Below are 24,352 nucleotides of genomic sequence, written 5' to 3' on the forward strand. Positions count from 1 at the left end.
GCGTCCTAATCTCTAATAGTGGGATGTTTTCAAGAAATCCCACCCGTTCCCACTGAAGGTCACAAAACTACTTTCTTATGTTTTTTCTTTCCTTTCTAGTTTTTGCTTTTTATGATTAGGTATTTAAGCTATCTGAACTTTATTTTTGTATATGGTGTGAGGTAAGACTCCATCTTGATTTTCTCCAACAGAGTGATGTAATTTTTTCAATAACATTTAGTTGATAATTCATCATTTTCCCAATGTTTGTGATCCTACCTATCTATTTAGTCTGTCTCATTTATCTTTGTGCTCTCCATTTTGCTCTACCTGTCTTTTAAAAATATAAAAACATATTACACAAAATACAGTATATATAAAATATATTAACATATAATATATTAATTTGCTTACAATCAACAACAACAAAAGCTGAGTATCTCAACAGGGTTACAGGAAATCAAGCCTGCAAAAAGACCTTAGAAATTACTTCATCTGATCACGTTGTATCACACAGGGGGCAATTAGGCTCCTTATGGATGGAAGGAAGCTCCACGTTCAAGGACATAGTCAGAAATAGAATTCCTATCCCCTGACCACCCACCCCCACTGCATATTTGTTCCGTTTCATGACACCTGAGGGTGTTTGGATGTGAGTGCCTTTTAGGGGCAAACACATTCCAAGTCTTAATGTTAGATTGAATACCAAATACCTTAACATTTGAAAAAATGACATTTATTATACCGAGTTGTAAACAGAGAAAAAATTACAATAGAACCCAGTGTAGATCTTACATAAACGGCACCCATTCGGTGTAATGACTCTGAGAATGTCAGTGCTAACAAGCACATAATTGGCACTGGGGAGATAATTTTTGCCACCTTATGCAGAGGGGAAACTGTTCTGCATAATGATTTTACCTAGGAATATTCTTTATTTAACAGACCCATTTGCATACCCTCCCAACTTTCTCGAGTTAACACAAAATGCTCTGGAGACATTGCCAGGTCTCTTCCAGAAGATGTCTGCTTCCCGCCCCCCCCCCCCATTTCCTTCCTTTCTCTGTCTCTCTTCCTCCTGCCCTCCGTCCCTCCCCTCCCTTTCTTTCTTTCTTTCTTTCTTTCTTTCTTTCTTTCTTTCTTTCTTTCTTTCTTTCTTTTAGTTTTTCCTACCTTCCTCCAACTTTATTAAAGTATCATTGACATATAACATTGTATAAGTTGTGCTTCCTGAAATGAACTTCCATTTCTCAAGCATGTGCTGTGTGCCAGGGACTGTGCTCCCTGCCTCATGTACATTATGTACATTTATAGACGAATATCACAAGGTTGGACATTTCTTAAGGACTGAGTTCTTTCCTGTTTTATCCATCACCATATTTCCAGGATTTAGCACAGGGCTCCAGACGCAGGAGGTGTTCAATGTTATTGAATGAATATGTGAATTAATGTCATGTCTATCTTATGAGGGAGGGGTTTTGTCACTGTAAATTGGAATCACTTGTCTAAGGTCAGAATGCCAGTAAATAGCCAACTGGGATTTGAACACAGGTCAGCTTGACTCTGGGTAATACTTATTTTACAAACATAGTCTACCTTCCTTTGATGGAGCAGAGCGTCTAGTCTCACATTATCCAATAGGCTAGCCACGAGCCATATGTGGCTCTTTACATTTAAACTCATTAGAATTAAAGAAAAGTTAAAACTCACTTCCTCAGTCTTAAGAGCCACATGTAGGCTACTGGTTTGGGCAGGAAAGCACTAACACATTTTCATGACTGCAGGAAATTCTATCGGACATTAGTGCATTTATATCTACTCTTCCAGTGTCTTCCAGTTTATGTCAGGCTGTATCTTAGATCTCTGTATACATACTGTCAGTACGTACTAGTACTTGAGCTCTGGATCACACAGACATGGATTCAAATCCTAATTCAGGATTTGACTTTAGGGGCGAGTCTTAACCTCTCAGAATCTGGTTTTTCTGTTCTGTAAAGCGAAGATAATAATAGGATTTAATTTATAAGGCTGTGTGAAGATTAAAGGTGGAGATACACAGAGAACATTTAGTACAGTGTCTGGCTGTGAAGATGAAAGATAATGATCCCCATTCTACAGTAAGAAAGCTGGCTTTCAGAGAAGTGATGCCAATAGAGAAGGTTGCTGTGCCTTCACTTGGAGGTAGTGCAGAGATTGCAGGAAGTGGCTAAAGGGTTAAGAGATGTGCTTGTGGTGGTGTAGCCTTCTTACCTACCCAAAGATGTCAATGTTCCATGCAGAAATTTAAAGAAAATATTTTATTTTAAAAAAGAAAATCTTAAAGGTAACTTTTATTTTACATAAGGGAAAACTAGGCCTGGTGGAGGGAAATGAGTGGCTTAGGATCAACTACTTGCTTAATCTAAGAACTGGGGTAAAATCTCAGATATTTTAAATTCCAGTTTAAAGCCCCATTTTTCTGCATTTCAGTGATGCCCAACAAAGGACTAGATTTGGGAAACTTTGCTTATTAATCAGGGTTTTAAGTGCCATGAATTCAAATGAAACTGCCTTCATCTAGAAAAGGAATGTATTGGTTTATGTATGTGGTAAGCACTTCAGGTACGGCTGGCTCTAGGTACTCAAGCAATATCAGAAATATCTGTCTTTTTGTCTCTTGGGTCTGCTTTTCTCTGAGTTGGTTCCATTCTTGGGGAAGGAATTTCTCTCTGTGGATGGCCACAGCAGCTGTAACTCCATTTGAATTATTTGCTCCCCCCTCCCAAAGAGTCTTTTTCCTGAGAGATATAGCAAAAGTCATAGGACTGGTTCTCATTGAATGGCTTGAGTCAGGTACCTACTCTTAACCAATCACTGTGAACTGACTCTCATTGGATGGCTTAGGTTATGTGCCCATTCTTAAACTGATCACTGTGACCTGGAGGAATAAGACTCACCTCTGGAGCCAGAGAGGGAAATCAGTGCAACCAGAGTCCAAGGGACTGAAAATGGAGGAAGGCTGGGTTCTTAAAGGAATATAAGAACCTTGTTCCCAGAAGACAGAGGAATGGATGTTGAGTGGTGAAGAATAACGGTGTTTTCTGCACATTGTCCAGGTCACTGTTTACAATTGTGCTGTCTGCACAATTACCCAGCAGTATCTGATTTGCCACTATTATGAACTTTATCAACCACAAGAATTTAAAGACTATTAAAAGGAGACCTTTGGTTCCTTGCACCCATGACTATTAGTAAGGATCCTGGGTAGTTGGACAGTCTTGAGGCTAGAGAGGTGTGGATGTGGGGAGGGACTCCATCAAAAGTGTCACTGAGGGTTGCTTGGATGGCTCAGTTGGTTGAGCATCTGACTCTTGGTTTTGGCTCTGGTCATGATCTCAGGGTCATGGAATTGAACCCCACATGGGGCTCTGTACTCAGTGGTGAGTCTGTTGGAGAGTTTCTCTCCCTCTCCCTCTGCCTCTCTCTCTCTCTCAAAATAAATTATAATTCTTAAAAAAAAAACGTGTCACTGACACCAGTAGCAAGGAAGACATCTCAGCTGCACTCAGGGCTCACTGGGCTTGTAAATCAAACTCTAGGCTTCTCACCAGTTAGCTCAGCAGGAATCAGGAGCTCCTTCTGGGAGATGAGGACCACTGGGAAGGCTCCATAGTGTTGGTGATGTGATCTGGGCTTTGAAGTATAAGTGGGATTGGTGTGGGCCAGCTGGTGAGAAGAATCTTAACCATGTGATATAGTGGACAGTCCAGCAATGTACAAAGCAGGAAAATCAGAGATTCTGGGTATTTTCTTCTCCACACCCCCTCTACTCCCTTTCTTCCATTTTTTCCTCTAGGACTGGGACTAACCCTTTTGGAACCTCTGTGCAAAGTAGTAAAAAGTCCCTTTTCAGGGTAGAGCCTACTCTTGACCAAGATATATAGCCTCAAAATGCAGTATGCATTGAATTGCCACCTCTACTTGGCCTATTGGCTGGGCAGCCTTGAATAAGCAAGGACTTGAACAATTGTCCTCAATAGTGCCCTTCCTTCTGTCTCCCCTTTCCTTCCCTCTTCCTCTACATCTCCCACTCTTATTATGCAGCTCCTGCAAATCATATCTGGCCTTTTTCATCTTTGGCTGTCCAGCTGCCTCTCCCCTGCATTATTGTGGACCATATCAGCTGTCAACTGCCATGACAAGGAAACTTTGACCTTCTTTTCCTTCTTCTCAGAGCCCCCACCTCTGAGGCTACCTGAGCCCCCCTCCCCACACCCCACTCCTGGCCAAATCCACCTCCAATTCCTCCCTGGCTGAAGGGCTTTAACTCACAGGCCCAGACCCCTCCTCTGACAGGCTTGATTTGGCTCCCTGCACATCTGGGCCTCCCATCTGGCCCCCGCACAGGCAAAGTGCGGGTTGCTTTATGGATATAATAAATATTACTTCCTTAATATGATTTCGCTTAGGTTCCCAGTGACTCACTCAAGCAAATCTTCCATTTAACACATGACTTTCTCTTCAGAGGGAGCAGAGAAAATATTGTTATTGGAAGAGGCACAGCCGCGAGGGGTTGGGGAGGAGCGTGTCCACCTAACCTCAAAGTTTGCTGCTGCCCACAGACCTGGCTCTGGTAAGACCTTAGCATCCCAGGAGCTGGGTTGACCTGTGAAGATTTCAAGAAATGTTTCAGCCATGCCCAGTAGGGATAGCCACAAAAGTACTTCAGCTATCACATGCTGCCTGGTGACACCTTGGAAGCTACCTCCACTGCTTGGTGTGTGGATTGAGGCCAAGTTTGCTGTGTCATTGGTCTGGATGGGGGAGAGGACCAAGCTCATCACCCACAATCAGTTTGTCAGAGGCTTGTAGATAGCCCTTACTTTCAACAGAAATGTAAAAAAATTACAATTTAAATGTAGATTTCTCTTATCTGGTGCTGAAAGTGTGAATGAATGGGATAGTCAAGCTATAAAAAAACAAAAACAAAAACATGGCATGTGGTCTGTTAGCGACACCTACTGGTTGAGTGGGATAGAACAACCCAGCTCTACCTACCAGAACTACCTTGGTGAGGCAGCAGAAATCAACACTTACTGTTTGCGTATATCACACGTTTACCAGATCCTCACAGTTGTTTTTAAAAGTCAAGTTTACTGAGGCTCAACTTACCTCCAGCAAATGTACCCGTTTAAAAGTGTTCAGTTTGCTGAGCATGACAAATGTATACAGTAGGATAACCACCAACATTATCAAGATACAGAATTTTTTCATCTCCCTTTAAAAGTCCCTCATACCATGTTGCAGAGATCCCCTACTCCCAGCCTCAGCTTCTAGCAAGAACTGAACTAGGAGATTTCTAACTTCTAGTTTTCCCTTTACCAGAATGTCACAGAATAGAATCACACAGTATGTTGCCTTTTGTATCTGGGTTTTTTTTTCATTTTGCTGATGCTTCTGTGCTTCTTCTACACTGTTGAAATGTATCAATGGGTCTTTTTTTTTTTTTTTTTTACTGCAGGGTAGTTTTCCATTGCATGGATACAACCCAGTTTGTGTATCCATTCTCCTGTTGACGTCACAATTTTCTTTTGAAAAGAGGAGAAAAGAGAAAAAGGAGAAAGACATTGAAGGACAAAGAAGTGAGGAGTATGAAGGAAACCCAGTATTAAAGAAGGAGCATCACAGATCTGATCCATTATAACCTCTGGGAGAGGTTACAATGTTCACATTCCTATTCCTCTTAGTCCTCTGAATGACTGCATTGGACCAAGAACATGTGGCTCCCACAAAGCTTCATTTCTTCCTTCTCTTTTCTCAGTAGATGCTTGATAACTAAGTAAGGAAGGACCACCAGGACTGGGAAGGATTTGTCTTCAGTTGCCTAAGGGCTGTGTTGGAGGGAGTGAACTAGCTATCACTTCAGCAAAAATATATGAATGCTTTGCTGAAGGGTACCTGGTTGCAAGATGCCCACCTTGGAGTAGGAGGTCAAGTTACATAGACTCTCATGTCCTTTCTTTCTTGGATTTCTTATTAAAGAGTACTCAGGAGGAGAAAAATCTGACAGAAAAATTCTGTTCTGCTATGTAACATCGTTATTTTTGTCTCATTGTCCTCAGTTTTCCAATCTGCACCAGGGACATATTTGCCCTCCCTCATCTGAGGTGATATGCAAAGGCACCAGCATGGCACAGAGTGTACTGCCAATTCCCATCCCCTGTAGTCCCCACTGAGCTGTATAAGGAAAAATTCTTTCCACCTCAGTTTCTCTGCATGAGTGACTCTTTCCTCCATGGTGCAGGAGACATGCCCTCAGTCTTCTAGGAGCTTGGAGGTTGTTGAGAATCCATTCAAAGACCCTGCATTTCTCCCACATGAACCTCCACCCAGAAGATGAGCTACAGATCAATGTTGTGTGCATTAGTTCTTCCAAGGCTTTCATATTGGCCAGGGCCATATTTCAGGACCAGAGAATGGCTCTATTCCTGTCTCATCATGACCACTTGGGATTCTCAGTGTGGAGCATGCCCCACCTAATCCCTCTCTTGAGGACCCACACTCCTCCCCAAATCCCCTGTTGAACTGGCTGTCAGGTTCCATCCGTCTTGCCAACAGAAAGTTCTGTTGGTTCAAGACCAGCTGAGCAGAGAAGCTGCATTCTGTCTCCCCTGTATTCCACTTTCCTCCTACGCCTTGCAGGAGGCTGGAGCTGCCCTTGTTTTTGGCCACTGTGCCCCCTCTAGACTGTTGTACCATGAGGACATACAGAAGGCAAACCAAAGCTGAGAGACCTATAGATTGCCCAGGGTAGCACGGCAGATGGATAACAAATTCCTTGCTGGTGATGTTGTCCTCTGTGCAGGCACATTCACCACACAAACTGCTGAGTCTTATAGAAGACCTAGGAGAGAGACTCTACAATCATTGCATTTTTTTGAGATGAAGACACTGATGTCCAGAAAGGTTAAGTCACTTGCCCAAGGTCACACAGCTCATACACACCTCATAGTTGAGGGTGATTCCTGTTACCTGGCCCAGAGTGTGTGCTCTCAGCATTCATACTACACTACCTTTGAAGGATCAATCCAATGTAAGATGCTGTGCTAAGCATTGCAACAAAGACTGAGATGGGTAGCTTGCCCTCAGGAGACAACCATAAAGCTAGGTTGAAGGTAGAAAGGCAGGAAAGGCATAGTCATAAACAAGCTTTGGGGGAATGATTTCTAGAAGGAATACAACAACATCATTCGATTTGAAATTTGGCTTCTGACCTCCATGTTCTAAGGCCACTGCACTTTCCTTTTTTCCCTCCAATCCTTTTTGTGTCTTTGTTGATCAGTTTCCCACTGCCTAGCCTGAGCAGGGGTTTAATAATGGTTGTATTAATAAATCAAGGGAAGAATGACAGTACTGAAAAAAATGAAAGGAAGGTTCAGAGGAAGAGAAGAGGGAGGAAGCTGGTTCCAGTCTCAGAAATCTGGAAAGAGATGACTCTGTCCTTTGCCAGAAGTCCTTAGAGGTGTGATGGTGGGCTGGGCTCTAGCTGGGTGTGGATCTAGAAGGAGGGCAGAAGACTGATCATGGCCTGCCATGTAGATGACTCTACAGCTGCTTGAACTTCAGCTTCTTCATTTGTCAAACTGAGACCTTCACCCCAGACCCTGGCATCCCGGGCTCGCTGTGAGGATCTGATGAGGGAATAGACAGCCTTGTAAAACAGACCCCACACACCATGGGGGGTATGGAATCCAAAGGCTCCAGTTCATGTCCTGAAGATGTTTTGAGGGTTCTGGCTCTCCATTTGCCCACCTGGACATTGCTGACTCCACAAACAGCTGATGGCAAGTCAGTGACCACAGAACTTTCTCGCTAGGCCAATGTCCCTATAACGTAGAATCTGGTGAGGTGAGAGGAAGATGTTCTGTCTCAGACTGTCCCCGGACTCCATGTGCAGCCTCATGTAAACCATTCCCTTGCAGAAACCCTCCCTGAATCCACACTGTGCCCAGAAAGAAATCCAAAGCCCTTGCCTGGCCTCAGCCAGCCCCTTGACTTCATCTGTTCCCCCATCACTCCAGTCATGAAGCTCTCTGTCCATTTCCCTTCTGCTCCTCTCTTGTCAGCTTTGTTCCCATGTCATGCCTCTGCACTTGCATGTCCCCCTCTTGGAATGCCTTTCCCCATGTCTTCAAGAGCTCCCTCCTACGCTTCCTCCAGGACCTGGTCCAGTGTTCCCAGGTCACGGTCTTTGACCGCTCCACTAAAGAGGCACATTTCCTGATCTTAAGTTTTCTGGCTTGTTGGTTTACTTGTTTACCTCTATTTTGGCAGAAAGTCTAGAACCACACCCGCCCCCTTTCACAGCTGTGCCCCCAAGGCCTTAGAAGAGTTGTCACTTGACTAGCTATGTGGAGTGCTAATGAATTAACATGGTTTCCCCTCTTCTTGGCCTCAGGATCCCCCTCTGCAAAATCGGGCAGGGAGACTCTGCACCTTGAAAGGGGTCCCCCCCCAACGTTCTCTCCCCAGTCACCTTGTGAGGAGGGGGTGTGGTAGGCAGTGATGGGCCTTGGGTGGCCCAGAGCCTCCTGACGAATGAGGCTGAATCGGGCGACGTGGCCCGTTATTGATCTGAGCAGGTTGTCAGTGAGGGGGAAGTTGTAATTGTTGCTGTAGTTTCATTGTACCACCAGCCCCGAAGGGAAATTAAACTTTGCAGCTAATGGGGCTATATGATCCTTCAACCTTTGATGTATTGAATCCAGCGTGGTCCCTGGAATACTGAGTGGCTGCTCAGAGCATCATTTTTAAGCAGAAAGCTGCCTCAAAGCTGACATTCTTTTTCAGCCTGGGGAGGAGGTGGAGCTGGAATATTCCTGCACTCTTACATTCCATCCATTTCCCTAAGAGGCTTAGAAAAATCTCTAAGAATCAAACTGGGAGGTTTTTGAGCAGGAAGGAACCTCAGGGCGTAAACACCCACCTCCAGCCCCACCTCCTCTTATTCATTCTCTGCATGGAAGCCAGACCAGCTCCTACAGCCTGAACTGTGTCTTGTCCCTGTTTCAAAACCACCATAGCAGCCCCATTGCCAAGAACTCCACTCCCCAAAGGGAACCAGCAGCTTCAACTGCCCCTGAGGGCTGGATGGAATTGCAGTCCATTGTGCCCTACTCCAAACCTGCTGACTCAGGAATCTGATTCCAGTGCACAGACAAGTTTGGGAAGCGCTGGACTGCAGGATGGAGTCTAAGCTAATTTTCATGGCATGTAAGCAATTTTGATCTGAAGAGGTAATGGACTATTAAAAATTCAGGGTCTGGATTTATGCAGACTTTGGGTTAAATCTTGACTTACCAGCTGGGTAGCTTTGTACAGTTTTCTTTCCTGCTTTGAACCTCACAGGCTTATTGGGAAAATTAAATAAATTCTTACATGCAGAGTGCTTGGAGGACTGCATTATATATAGTAAACAAATAGAGTTTTCCGTCAGCTCCCACCATAAGCCTGTATATAGACTCCTCATTCATACTAAATTGTAAATGACTGATACAGCCAACTGATAGGCAACTTGTTGATGATTCTTACACAGGACCATCTTTTAGAGAAGGAAATGAAACTCAGAGAAGTGAAGCAAATGATTGGAAAAGAATGGAGATGGGATTTGATCACAAGATTGATTCTAGAATCTAGGTACTCAACTAGTGCATGCTTGGCTTGATTTCTCAACCAATTGCCCGGGAGGTAGATGTACAGATAGCACAAAAGAGACCCAGAGAGAGAAAGCGACATCTATAATTCTCTGCTTATGGACCGTAGGGCTGGGAACTACACTAACACAAAATTATCCATTCAACCTGAATTTACTGAGCATATACGCTGCTTCAGGCACCATTCTAGGCAGTGGGGATGCTACGGTGGCCAAGACAGGCTCATTTCCAGGCTGCAAGTGCTGTGGGTGGAGATTAGGTCTCCTTCCCACACACTGTGAGGGTGCTGGATCTCACTTCCAGACGTCCTGGTGACTTGGAGTACTCTCCCACCCCTCCCACCTGCTCTGCTCCCTGCTATCCCACCAGCCCTCTCTCTTCTCCCCTTACCCCTCCACACGCCCAGTCCCAGCACACCACATCTCCTGGGCTTGCGTCCAAGCTGAGTAGGAGATGGGACATATTTTATACCGACACCATTTCTCATCCCGTCATGGACTTACAGGAAATTACCATTTCTCCCTAGCCAGCTTTCTCCCCTTGTCATGTCTCTTGGGAGAGGGACTATGGATGGGCCCTCCTGAGACTCTAGTGATGGGATGGGGGAGCTGATTTCTCTGCATTTGATGGTTGCTGAGGTGTAAGGTCCTGGGAATGGGGAGGCAGGCAAGATTAAGACAGAAATCAGGCCAGCCAGAAATTCACACGGCACTGAGCCGGGAGGCAGGATCGCTGGCTTTGCATTCTTTCTCTGCCATGCTGTTTTTAATGATCTTGGGCAAGTCATGCAATGTCTTTCAGCCTATGAAATGATGATCACCTAAAAAAGCACACCACATACGAGATGACTCCTATGTCCCCTTTTGCAACAATTTCCTATGCTAAGATACACAAGCATCTTTCATTGACAGGTGATTTGCAGATGATGCACGCTACAAAAGGTCAAATGAAGGAGTGAATGTGGTGGGCTTTGAGGATTAGGGAAGTCTCCAGGAGAGGGGACCTGAGTCTCTCCCACCCTACCCCTTCAGATTTCATTTGAGGACCTATGACATTCCTGGCATTGTGTGCTAGATGTTCTGCATTCCATCACAACCTTTCCAGAGAGGCATCTCAGTGCCCTGGACACAGGGAGAGTCCCAGGTAAAACTCTAGTCTGGCCGTTGATGGAGAAGTATACCTCTGGTGGGTTAAGGTCCCTCCACCTGTCTGCGTCCTCACCCTGAGAAACAACGATATGCATTTGCTTCTCATTGCTGCTGTGGCAAAGGACCATAAACCTAGTGGCTTAAAGTAACATGTGTTTATTACCTTACTGTTCTGGAGGCCAGAAGTCTAAGATCAAGGTGACAGCAGAGCTATGTTCCTTCTGGAAGCTGTGGGAGAGATCTCATTTCTTGGCTTTTTCAGCTTTTAAAGGCCACCCACAGTCCTTGTCTCTGGGCCCTTACCTTTGGTGACTCCATCCTCTGCTGTTCTTGTCACATCTTCCACCAATCACTCTGAGCCTCCTGCCTCCCTTTTAGAAAGACCCTGTGGTTACAGGATAATATCATCTCAAGATCCTTAACTTATGCATGTCTGTAAAGTCCCCTTTGACATATAGGGTACTATATTCCCAGGTTCTGAGGGTTAAGATGTAGGCAACATCATTTGGTTCCTACACCCACCTTTGCTGGTGGTACTTCTCATCTTTTGGAAACAGGGCCTGAGAGAGAGAGAAGTGTCTCTATCACAAGGTCAGCCATCATAAATGACCAGCTTGGGGTTTGCAGCTGGGACTGTTCCTATTCCCGGTACATGAAGATGCTTCCCTGGGAAGGGTTTGATGGTGCAGTGGGATAAGGAGTTGAGAACATTGTAGATAGAGGCTGGATGGAGGATTCAGGCAAGGAAACCATTTCCCTCCTTGCATCATGATGAACATCTTCGTACACACACAGCACAATGTGAGGCATATAGGTACATAGTAGCTCAGTAAACATTGGATGAATGAATCAGTGTAAAGAAGAAAGCATGAGACATTTGACCAAAAGAAAACAGTGATAAAATGGAGACCATAATCACGATGTTGGATTGTGAAAGGTCTTAAATGCTGGAATAAGGAGGTTAGAAGTTACTGTGAAGACAGCTGTGGGCTATTGGCAATAGATGATATGTATGTGCATTTCAAAGAGATGAGTCTGGTATTGTTATGCAGGGAGACTAGAAGGGAGAGAGATTGGGGTCTGGAGAAACGTTTAGGGGGCCCCTGGAGCAATCCAATGTTCTGCCAAAGCCTGGAAACTCTTGAAATGGCCAAGAACATAAAAGCAAGGAGAGGGGGAGCTAGTAGGAGGTATGTAATTGCATCAGAAAAGAAGACTTAATTTGATTGGAATTAATTTAATTGGAATAAGGAAGGAAAGACTGAATGACTGGTATGTATTATAAAATGGACTAGGTAGTTTTTCACACATGATCTTATCAACACTTGTGCAATCCTATTTTAAAATGCCAGTTTTATGGATGATACCCCAGAAGCTCTGAAAGGTGAGGCCAGGCACCAATGTGGGTGCAGCTAGGATGTGGCAATGCCAGTATGTGAACTCTTGTCCTTCTACAGCTAACCTGGCATATGGCTCTGTGGCATCGTGTGTCTGGGGGATATACCAAGAGTGATAGGGTGAGGAGATGAAATGGGCATTAGAAGATCTATGGTGAGCCTGACATGATGGCAGCTGAGGTGGGGCTTCTGGTGGAGTAGGGATGGGTGGGATGTTTGATATGACCTTACTGGGTTTGAGGAGCCCAGGAAGGCCTGGTAGAGATGACCACCTCAAGCTGGGGAATTTGGGTCTGGAATTTGGGACAGGAGTTATAGATGGAGATGAGAATCTGGGAGTTGTAGCAGACACAGTTGCTGCTCTTACCCATATCCCTGGGGCTTTACCTTTGTAGAGCTGGCTGGGCTGAATTCCAACTGCCTGAGGGCATTGCCGTTGGCCGGCACCTGCCATGCTTACATGCAGGCTAGAAGTGCCTGAGAATTAACACTCTCCAGGAACAGCATTCAACTAATAATTGGAGGGAGCTGGTAAATAAGTAGCCCCTGCCTCCTGGCTCCCCAAAGAGCATGTTCCAAACTGATTCCCAGCATTCTCCAGTGGGATCAAGCTCTATATGCCCACAGTGTTATCTGATTTTGTACCTTCAGTTGGCTATCTTCCCTTCCCTCTGTCACTTTTGCTTGTTCCTTCCCACTGTTTCTTGAGATCACCAAATAAACTACTTATACTCAGAACTTCAGCTCAGAGTCTCTGCTTATGGGGGAACTCAGAACAAAATGAGAGTCTCCCTCCTCCCCCCTGCCCACCCTGAACAAGCACATGAAGCTAGGGCCTGGAGGCAGGAGAGAAGCAAGTTGGGAAGCCAGAACGGAGCCTTGGGGATATGGGTACATTGAACACATGGAACTGAGAAAGAAGTTCAGAGGTAGAAAGAAAAGAGGAAAGAACAGGGTTCTGAGAGCCAGGAAGGAGAGAGACTTAGCTGTGGTGTTGGTCAGTAGTGACAAGGCCACTCAAGAGGGTAAGGATGAAAACTGGAACCCTTTTACATGTAGCAAATTTATCATTAATGACTATTTGAAAAACAGTTGAGATATGTTGAGATCAGAACTAGATTTCTAGAAGTTGAAGGAGGTGGAACAAAAATATAAATAAATATAATTATTTTCCAACAAGTATTTATGCTTTTAAAGATTTTATTTATTTATTTGAGCTAGAGAGAAAGAGAGAGAGAGAGAGAGCAAACAGGGGGCAGGGAGGACAGAGGGAGAGGGAGAGGGAGACGTAGACTCCCTGCTGAGCAGGGAGCCTGACTCCGGGCTCCATCCTAGCACCCTGGGATCATGACCTGAGCTGAAGGCAGATTCTTAAGTGATTGAGATATCCAGTAAGTATTTGTTAAGCACATTTTTTATGTGTGGTGTAGTTTCCCATTCTTATCACTGGGTCTTCAGTGTATTTCTAGAAATTAGGAATGATACCCATTTTATGGATGAGGAAATAAAAATGGAGCTTATGGTGGTTAGGGTGACAAGCAAAATCATTAGCCAAGGAAGAAAGGAGACATCTGATAGAGATGGAGGAAGAAATGAGGTATAGAATTACTATTTACTGAACATCTGTCTTCTTTGTACTATTCTTGAAAATTACTAACTGTGTAATCATGTGTTTTTTATTTAAACTCTATGTTTCTATATCTGAAAAATGGGGGCATTTATAGCATAACCACATGAGGTTTGTGTGAGGGCTTAATTATGTAAAACATTTAGAACAGTGCCTAGTAAACAGTGAACATTTAATAAGTTAGTAATTTTTATTTTTATTATTAGTGTTAGTATTGCTATTACCAGAGCTGCTGTGACACACACACACACACACACACACACACACACACGCTATTTTTTTAAATAGCGGCTAAAGGGAGGCACCAACTCCAGTTTACAGATGAGATAAATGAACTTCAGAACATTGCTCAAGATCATGGAACTAGATTGGAGCGTGTATTTGAATCCTTCTCTGCCTGATTCCAAAGCACATTGTCTTCTGTTGTGTCAGGACTGGGTAGAGTTTTCCCAAGTCAAAGTGACTTATTATAGCTTGAACAGAGAGGAGAAGGAAGAAATTGAAGACAAGAGAGTAAGTGAAGAGTAGGTCTACTGTTGTAGGTAGGAGAGTGTGACTGGAAGGCAGGTTTACAGATTTGCCCTGGACCTTACACAGACAGGAAAGAAGGAGGGAGAAGATGAATTTGGCATATTGGCAACAGTGCATCGTTGAAAATTTTCCTGTTCAGGGCTTGTTGTAGTCCTGAAAAAAATTAGGTTCCATGTTTTTAAACTTGTGGAGGGTAGCAGGAAGGAAGGTTAAGGAACAGTGAAAACTGACCTGGTCATTATGGGAATCATGGCCAATAATAAAGAGGGGAAAAATCACGTAGGATCCCATAAGGACCAGGAGCTATTGCTCAATCCTCCTTTGAGATAGGTTAGCTGTGTCCTGTGCCTTGTTCAGGTTATGATAACTAATAAGCTAAGCAAGGATCAGCCCTAGTGAGCCGTCCTCCGGGAAGCTGTCCGTGGTGCTGAAGTCTTTGCATTGGCGCCGCCTCATTGTGGAAAGGGAGCCCCTCTCTCACTCTGGCTCATGGCCTCTACCTCTGAGAAATCCTCCTGATTTCACTTCTCTGCACAACCTGCATATTATTACACGTCTTATTTGTTCCAGAGTAACCTTTAACCATCTAACATCCCTGACCCTTGTCTATTCTCATCCACCAACAATTCCTGTCATTAGCTTTGCCTGGACGATGAATCCCAGACTTGGTTTCCAACTTTTTTATTCCAAACCCCACAGGTATGCTCCACCAGCACCTCTCTGACAGACTCCAAATCACATTTAAAGAGGGCAGTATTCTGCACAGCAGAGAGGCAAAGGATTATAGAAAGATCTGAATTGAATCATAGACTCAGTATTGGCCAGATGTATGTCTTGCAGAAATTTTTAAACCTCTCAGAGCATCAGTCTCCTTGTTTGTACAAGGGGGAGGGTCATTAAGGAGGTAAGAAGATAGCTATGTATAGGACACTAAGGCGGACCAGATCCTCCTAGTGCTCCATAAACAGGGACAACTTGTATAATAACAAGGAATCTTTCAAGTCAAGCACTTCCTTATTACCTTTTTTCCCTCAAAAAGTGAATAACTGGGCAGCCCAGGTGGCTCAGTGGTTTAGCGCTGCCTTCAGCCCAGGGCGTGATCCTGGAGGCCCAGGATTGATTCCCACATTGGGCTCCCTGCATGGAGCCTGCTTCTCCCTCTGCCTGTGTCTCTGCCTTTCTCTCTCTCTCTCTCTGTCTGTCTCTCATGAATAAATAAATAAAATCTTTTTTTTTAAGTGAATAACTTGTAGCTTTGAGTAAACCTTTTAGCTTCTCAGTGTCTCTATTCCCTCTTCCATGATGGAGGTGGTGGTGCTAGTTTTGGTGGTTAAAGTTTCTTTGATAACTTTAGAATTATGTGGAGTAATAAATTTATTGAAAAAACAATAGAATAAGATGTAAACTGTTAAGTGTGGAGTTTCAGTTGTCATGTTTCATCCATCATGGGCCAGAAAAGTTTTATTTTCTTCATGAACACTACCCATCACCTTCTGGTAAGCCTTTAGTGCAAACTTCAACCCCCAATAAACCCTGTGTCTGTGCTCACTATACATATGTTTCTGCACCTATTACCTTGTGTGGTAATAATTTGTATTGTCACTGCCTGTCCCCCTACAAACAAGACCATGTAATTCTTGAGGATAGGATTTATATCTTAGCCATCCCTACATTCCCAAGGTGCATGTTCACTCCATATTTATTTAGCCATATAATATATATTTATACCTAAACAAATGTTTAGTCAAATTAACCTGGATTTGACTGAAATCAAATAAATATGGCAGATCAAACACTGAATGGGCAATCAGGATGACTTGGATCGATTTACTCTGATTCTGTTTTCATTTTGCTGCATGGCCCTGGGAAACCCTCTTTCCCTTTCTGAGGGTTCAGTGTTCCTTTCTGAAAGATGATGGGATTGGATTTGATGAATTCTAAGGGGACTTCCAGCTTTTTAAATCCAACACATATTCAATGAGTGTTGAATTAAGTGTTGAATACAATTAAGCATCTATTGTATGTTAAGAAGTAGGAAGTCTGGGATCCCTGGGTGGCGCAGCGGTTTGGCGCCTGCCTTTGGCCCAGGGCGCGATCCTGGAGACCCAGGATCGAATCCCACATCAGACTCCCGGTGCATGGAGCCTGCTTCTCCCTCTGCCTATGTCTCTGCCTCTCTCTCTCTCTCTCTCTGTGACTATCATAAATAAATAAAAATTAAAAAAAAATTAAAAAAAAAAAAAAAGAAGTAGGAAGTCTGATGAAGAACAGAAAATACTTCAGATTCCAGAGTTCTTATTCAAGCGAGGGCAGGGAGGAAAATGATCAGACAAATACAATACCATAAGGATATAACTGGGACTATAACTGGTGTCAGCCCAAGGGGCTATGTCTATCCAGAAGACAGATATTCAACTTGGCCTAGGGAGGTGAAGGATAGGAAGGCTTCCTGGAAGAGGTACTCTCCAAGATGATGAGTAAGAAAGGAATGAGAGTTGGTTACTACAGATATTTAGAAGAAAGTTTGAGGGTGAGTTCTAAGTGGAAAAAGAAGCATTAGCAGATGCCTGAGTTTAAAGAGGGCAGTACACATTTGTGAGGCCACTAGCTGAAGCATGGAGTGTGTGTGCAAGGGGAGAGGGTTGGTGGCAAAAGACCACACTAAAGATGCAAGCATTGGCCAGAGGTCAATCTGAAAGTGTTTGACCATTACTCTGAGGGAATACAGCGGGGTTTCAATCAAGACAATGCCTGCATTCTCAGATCACATTGTAGAATGCACCCCAGTTGCAGGGTGGCTTTGCATGGGTATTGGATGGGAGTGAGGCCAGGCTTGGGGACCAGTAGGGTGAATGTTGTAAGAATCTATGGACCAGGGGCTGATGGCTGGGACCCAGGTAGTGATGGTGGGATGATGTGAGGTGAATAAAATCAAGAGATAAATTCCTGTATACTGACTGGGTGCAGATGGCAACAGAAAGGGAACCACATTGTCTAGATTGGGAAACCAGATGCCTAGAGGGCCACTTATTGAGCAGAGAGCATGAGAATGGAAACACATGGGGCTGGGGGTGTGCATGATGCTTTCCATTTTGGGCTTTTTGATTTTGAGGGGCCAAGGGGAATCCAAATGAAGATTCTGAAGTCCAGGGCTCACTGGTTTTGATGGAGGCTAAAGATACAGTTAAGATAAGAATGTCCTCTCTTCCCATTCTCTACCCCAAAGGATCTTTTTCCTTCCCTGAACTCTGAGCTTGTTGGTGCCACACAATTAGGCACTTAATTGCTTTCTAATTGATATGTGCCTTGGGCTGTCACACCCGATAAATTTGCAAGCTCCTTGAGGGCAGAGGGCTCCTTATAATGCCCTCCCAAGACTCTCCCTGGGCACCACGAAATTTATGAGATATTTGAATGGGGGAGAGGAGAATGGTCATCTTGTCAGCCATAGTTGGCCATTCTGGACCTCAGTCTCCCCCTTTGTAGGATGGGAATCGCGAGGCTTTCCTTCAATCCTTCTGTGATCTCTTAAGATTTCTAGTTTTGCTCATTCCTCAAAATGGTGGAGAGGGAGCAAGGGAAAGAGACAGGAGGCAGCTCATTGGACCTTTATAATGCACCCCCCTGGCTTTGTCCAATGTCAGGATGTGTAGGCAGGAGATAGGAATAACATTTAAAAAAAATAAGAGGAGAGAAGCGAATTGTTTCTCTCCACTAGTAGCAGGCGCTCAGCAAAACAAACAAGCCTAACGGAATGCTTTGGCGATTATACAGACAAACAAATCACTTTCCCAAAGTGCTTCTTGGGGGAATTACGGCTCCTGGAAATGAAACACAAACAGATTATTAAAAAAGAGCTCCCCGTTGGGAGAGAAACAGTATTTACAAGAGAAGATGTGCCTAGCCGGACCTCTAATTGCCGTTCATTATCTCATATTGATTTAATTAGCTGTTGCACTCGGGTCTGAATTGCTTGCCGCCCGCAGCGGGGGACCAGCAGAGAGAGGGGGTTCGGATTGACCGAGCAGGCTGCCACGATCTCTCCCCGCTCCCCGCTTTCCCCTGGAACATGGGGGTCAGCGCACAGGGTGGCACTGCGGTGGCAGAGTGGCGGCCGGCGGCTAGAGGCAGCCAGTTCCGTCCAAGGCCTTGCAGGCTGCTCTGTCTCTCGTGCACCTAGACTGGGGTGGCTGCGAGGAGCTAATTAGCTGCAGTAATTAGAGAGAGCGTCTTCATAATGTGGAATTAGAGTGGCTTGGAGAAAGCACGGGGAGATATATGGCCCAGGCTGGTGGTGGTAATGGGGGAGAAACAGGCAGGGGGAAGATGAGGCAGTCTCCCACAATGTCCTCTGGCCCCTGCTGGGTGACTTCTCTACCCTTTCTCTAGGGTCACCACTCCCATGTCAGGCTTTTCAGCCATTTGTGGCCTCTCCACCCCTCTGCGACCCAGAAACTCCGACAGAGCAGAGATTTCCAGATGAAGAAGGAAGGTTATTAGCGTTTCTCTCTAGTGGGCGTCTGGGACCAATTGTTTTGAAGATTTGGGGTTTATAATTGCAAGTGATTAATGGAAGAGTTGGCAATCAGGTTTAAAAGGTTGCTAATTGCTCTTTTAATATAATTGTGTCCGAGTGAGAGCATTGTGTGTGCACGGGCTTGGCATGCAGAATGCGTGGTGTCGGGGCATTAAATGGTGTCAATGCTTTTCTTCCCTCCGTCAGTCCATTCATCTAATCTTGACTGAGAGTCTATGAAGCTCTTACTTAGCCCTGTGCGGTGTGCTGGGAACAGAGCTGCAGGACACAGAGCCCGGACCCTCGAGTGGCTTATTATCTGGCCACCTTGGGAACACAGCATTCTCTTCTCTGGTCTATTCATGCTAAGGCAACTGAACTAACCCATGCTTGCTAGACAATTCCTTGGAGCATACCCTATTGTCCAGAAGAAGGTAGAAGGGGTAACAGTGAATTTGGTAAGAGCAGACTCATTTGGAAGTGCTTCGTGGGACAACTGCATGGTAGTGCAGCATAGGCAAGAATCAGAGGAAAGCAAACATGATCTTGGACAGGCTGATAAAAATATATTCCAAACCAATGAATTAAGGTCCTGTACTGCTGGACCCTCCTCTCTTAAAGCCTAGTAACTTTATATTTACACACAATTATAGCAAGCCTGGTAATCTAATTTTCTTTATTATAATAGGTAAAAAGGAGTGGTATACGTATCTAGACAGACAGACAGATAGATGATAGATCAATCCATCACAACTTATGAAATATGCCCTGTCTGACAGAAAAGGAAATTGAGGCATATGGAAATTGGTGTTTACTCACGGGTGCATAATCTATAAATTCGTTTCCAGTCTCCAGTTCTCTTATTCTTTGCATTGGGCTCATGGTACGTCCTCAAATTTCAGATACTGAGATCTCTTAGAGTTTACTGTATCAAGGAGTGGCAAATAGGGTTTGTATCGCTCACAAATTTTGCATTTCTTAGTAATAACTGCTTGGAGTGTTGCATTGGGAAAGCATTCTAAATGTGTATCTGATCACAGTGGTGAAAAAAAAGCAGTAATTAATTAACAATGTCTGCTCTGACTCAGGGAGGGGGTGCAGTGGCACGGATCCCACAGATTTGCCATTCTTGCTAAAATGTCATCCTCTTATCTTTCAGGTATGAAACCAGAGTCTCAAAGAATGGGAGTCACTTGAGCAAGGGTTTATTCACCCACATTCCCAGGTCCAGTCTCTCAAGGAAAAGAGGAACCATGGCTCGGGCTCTTGAGGGGCTTATAAACTATTGGGAAGAACAGCCATAGATAAATAGTGTATATAGAGACAGAGTTCAGAGAAATGGTGAAGGCAAGGCATCACAGAGGAGGTGGGTCTTGGAAGATTGAACTGATTTGGGGAGCTGAAAATGTTGAGAGGAGGTAGGTCAGGGAGGGGCACAGCAAGAGCAAAGACAGAGTCAGAGAGGGGATTGCATGCATGACATACATACATGAGAGTTAAGGAAGAGGCTTGGTTGGAGTAGATGCTGAGTTAGGAATGGGGGGCAGAGATAAAGCCAAATATCTCATAAAGAAAGGGTATCTTTCATCACTTCCATTCCCGTTGTAATGATCATGGTCTTGTACACAGGAAACGCTTCATAGGTGTCAAATCTGTCTCCGATCTCCTTTTAATGTCATTAAATCACTCAACAAACATCACTGGGTGCTTTGCATGTACCAGATCCAGGACTGAGTGCTGGGGTTACACTGACAAATGAAAAAGATACCACTTACCATCTGGCAGGAGAAGCATGTAGCCAGAGAAAATGCTTCTGGCTGGACATCACCAGACTCGGGCTCTGGGCTAGTTTAGACACAAATATACATTATTACTCTGAGAAAATCACTGGCCATGTCTGAGTCTGTTTCCTCCTTTGTAAGTGGTGAGTAAACCTGAAAAACCACAAGTTGAGCTGTGTCTCTTCCTGGCTTAAAGTCCTCCAAGGACTTTCTATCACACTTAGGAACCAGCACATTCAAAGGCTCGCCCCAGTGTTCCTGCACAACCAGGACCTGCCCACCATTCCCTTCCCATCTTCCATGACTGCCCATCCTGATCACTCAGCTCCAGGCTTCCTTTTGCTCTCCTAAGCTTCAAGTCCATTCCCACCTTCATTGGTGCCTCCTCCACCTTCTTGCTGGCTGGATCCTTCTCATCCTTTGGGCCTCACTCTGAGTGCCACCTCTTCCAAGAAGCCTTCCCTTGCTAACTGGCAGGAGCTCTCTGTCATAGCCCTCTTTGCTCCATGCTACACTTAACTACACTTTGCAAGTGACTGTTTACTGGTTGATAACCTCTTTTTTCTCTGCGGTCCCCTGATAGTCTGAGGGCAGGGATCCTATCTGCCTTTTCCCCATTTTGTCCCATTGCCTAGCCTGGCACCTGGCTCATAGTTATAAGTATGTGTAAAATGAATGAATAAATCAAAGTATGGCTCTGGTGGGTTAAAGTTGCCAGAAAGCTGATGTGGCTGGATTTTCCTAGTATTGGTGGTGTAGACCTCTTCATTGGGATTCTAGGAAACGTGGATTCATAGTCTAATGCTCACCAGCTATGTGACCTTGCACTAACTCCTTCACCTCTCTCGTCCTCAGTGTCTTCATCTGTGAAAAGGTGATAATCCTTGTACCTATTGCAGAGTGTTACCTTTGGGATGAAATGAGACAAAAGAGCCTGGAACTCAGAGTCTGATGTTCAGAGCTACACAGTGTCAGGCTATTTATGATTGCTATTTATGATTTATTTATGACAGTGTTTCCAAATAGCAGAATAGGTTCTATTGGATGGTAGAGGGGTGGGCACGGTGGAAAGTCAAAGAACTTCAGCTACTGAACTGGGGGCAGGAGGTCAGAGCAGGTCTTCAGGTGCCACCCTGCCCTGCGCATCAGCCTCTCACTGGTTCAGGCTATAAAGAAGCCAGCCCCATGGAGCTCTGATTTAATTAGCTCTGTGATATTGCCCTATCGATCACTCATTTCAAGTCTGCCAACTGGGGGATGAGCGGTTTGCCCATCATGCTCTCACTTATGGGAAGGAAGAGCAAGTATCGACTTGTTTATTCAAGCCCAGCTGGGGAGCCCCCTGAAGCACCCCCACGCCATACTCCTCACACACATATTGGAGTTTGGATAAATCTCTCTCTTCTCTGCACTCATCAGCAAGCCCTTTATCTTTCTCCCTGGGCTTCCAAGATCCTCCCCACCCCCTCATCACCTCTTCTCTGTTTGAATTAGCTTTAATATCTTTTTGATGGAAAAAGTGTTTGCTTTATCTCCAGTGCTACCTGTCCTAATTGTTTCCTGCATCTTGGGTAATACCTCATTAATTGGTAATATCTCCTCATTCTACCTCTTCAGAGCAGACTTGTTTGTTTGTTTTCTGCAGCTGATGATGCTGGGCCTGGGGGTTGGGGGACCCGGTCAACTTGAGGTTTACTTGAGGCTCTTCTTGCTCTTGTCCTTCCTGTTTGTCTGTTTCTCTCCATCCTTTCCTTTCTGTTTTCCTTTCCTGAGCCCCCCACCCCTTCTCCCCTTCCCTAGCCTCCATCCTTCTCCTTCCTCTTCCCTTCTTCCCTGTTCTCTCCCCTCCCTTCCCCCTCCCTCCTTCCATCCTTTCCCTCCCTACCGGCCTCTCTCCATTTCCTTCCCTCCTTCTCTTCATTTCCTTCACTCAGTCCTTCCTCTTTTTCCTGGAATTAGAGTTCAGATGAGCTCAAGCATGAGAGCCTAGCAGGAAAAAAGAATGTGCCAGTATAACCCAGAGGGGTAGCTGGGATCTAGGTGCTCTGTGACTGTCCCCACCATGGGCCATGTGTGATTCCTGGTTCCCTTCTCATTGGAGCGACAGCAGCTAGATGCATGACACTCAACATGAGTCCCAGGGACCCCTGGTCAGGGGACAGAAAGAGAGGGGCTCAGGCTCTCATAAGTTGGGAAATGCCACACATTATGTAGGGGATTCTTGGAAAATCACAGAACACACTGGGAAAGTAAAGGCTCTGAGAAGGCCTGTGGGAATGAAACTTGCTGAATTTTGTTTCCTCCAAAGATTTCTCATCTCATTCACTTTGCCACATGCTAGGAGGAACTAACTGGCTTGGGAATATTAGCCTTATGGGCCAGCATTCTCTCCCATCCTCCTTTAGCAATCCAATCCTTTCTGTGTTATGCCTTCTCAGAGGCACCAGCTTCCTGAGGAGATACTAATGACTCCTTGCCTGTACCCAGGAGAGAAGAATTTGAGACTCTGCCAGATAATTAGCACAGTCACCTCTTCAGAGCTTGACTCTGGTCATGTGGCCTTGGAGGACAGGCAATCAGGGGGAGGAGACACTTGGCAGTCAGACACAAGTTCAAATCCCAGCTCCGCCACTTGATGACTGAGTCTTCCTGGGCCCGTTGCTAAAATTCTCTTGTTTCAGTTTACTCACCTGTTCAGTAGGATCATGACACCTATACCCTGAGTACCACCAGATCGTACAAGAAACCATCAAGATAATGTCTATAAAATGCGGGACTTCCGGAAGGTGCTCAGTACATTTGGGGTCTGAAGGCAAATTTCATATAACATAAAATTAATCATTTTGAAGTTTACAGTTCAGTGGTATTAGCACATTCACAGCTACCACCTCTAGTTCCAAGATGCTGTCATTATCCCAAAAGGAAATCACTTACCCATTAGGCAGTCATCCCCCATCACCACTCTTCCCAGCATCTCGCAACCAACACTCTCCCTTCTGCCCCTGTGGATTTACCTATTCTGGATGTTTCATATAAGGGGGATCATACAATATGTCATCTTTTGAGTCTGGCTTCTGTCACTGGAGCATTTTGTTGTTGTTTGTTTGTTTTTAAAGATTTTATTTATTTATTCATGAGAGACACAGAGAGAGAGAGGCAGAGACACAGGCAGAGGAAGAAGCAGACTCCATGCAGGGATCCCAATGTGGGACTCGATCCCAGGACTCCAGGATCAGGTCCTGAGCTGAAGGCAGATGCCCAACTGTTGAGCCACCCAGGCGTCCCTCTGAGCATGTTTTTGAGGTTCATGCATGTGTCAATGCCTTGTTCCTTTTATGGCAGAATTGTTGTTCCATTCCATATTTTGTTTATATATTCATCACTCAGTACTTTTTATTGGAATTCACTCCTTTTGGTAAAGGGTCATGCTCTACTCAAATGGGATTTGTAGGAACCACACTGAGGTTAGAATTAAAGTTAAGAAGAGACGGTTGAGTGTGGTTGATAGAGCTTGGAACTGGAAGTCAGGAGGCCTGGAATCTGCTTTTGATTTTGCTGTGTGACCTTGGGAACCCTCCTTCCCCTCTCTGGGTCTCAGTCTTCTCATCTATAAAATAGGGTTGGTCAAGATGATTTCCTGCTCCACCATCTCCCAGGTCTAAGACATCTCTGGCATTTCCA

The sequence above is a fragment of the Canis lupus genome, chromosome 27, assembly GCF_048164855.1.
Source record: "Canis lupus baileyi chromosome 27, mCanLup2.hap1, whole genome shotgun sequence".
Classification (NCBI taxonomy): domain Eukaryota; kingdom Metazoa; phylum Chordata; class Mammalia; order Carnivora; family Canidae; genus Canis; species Canis lupus.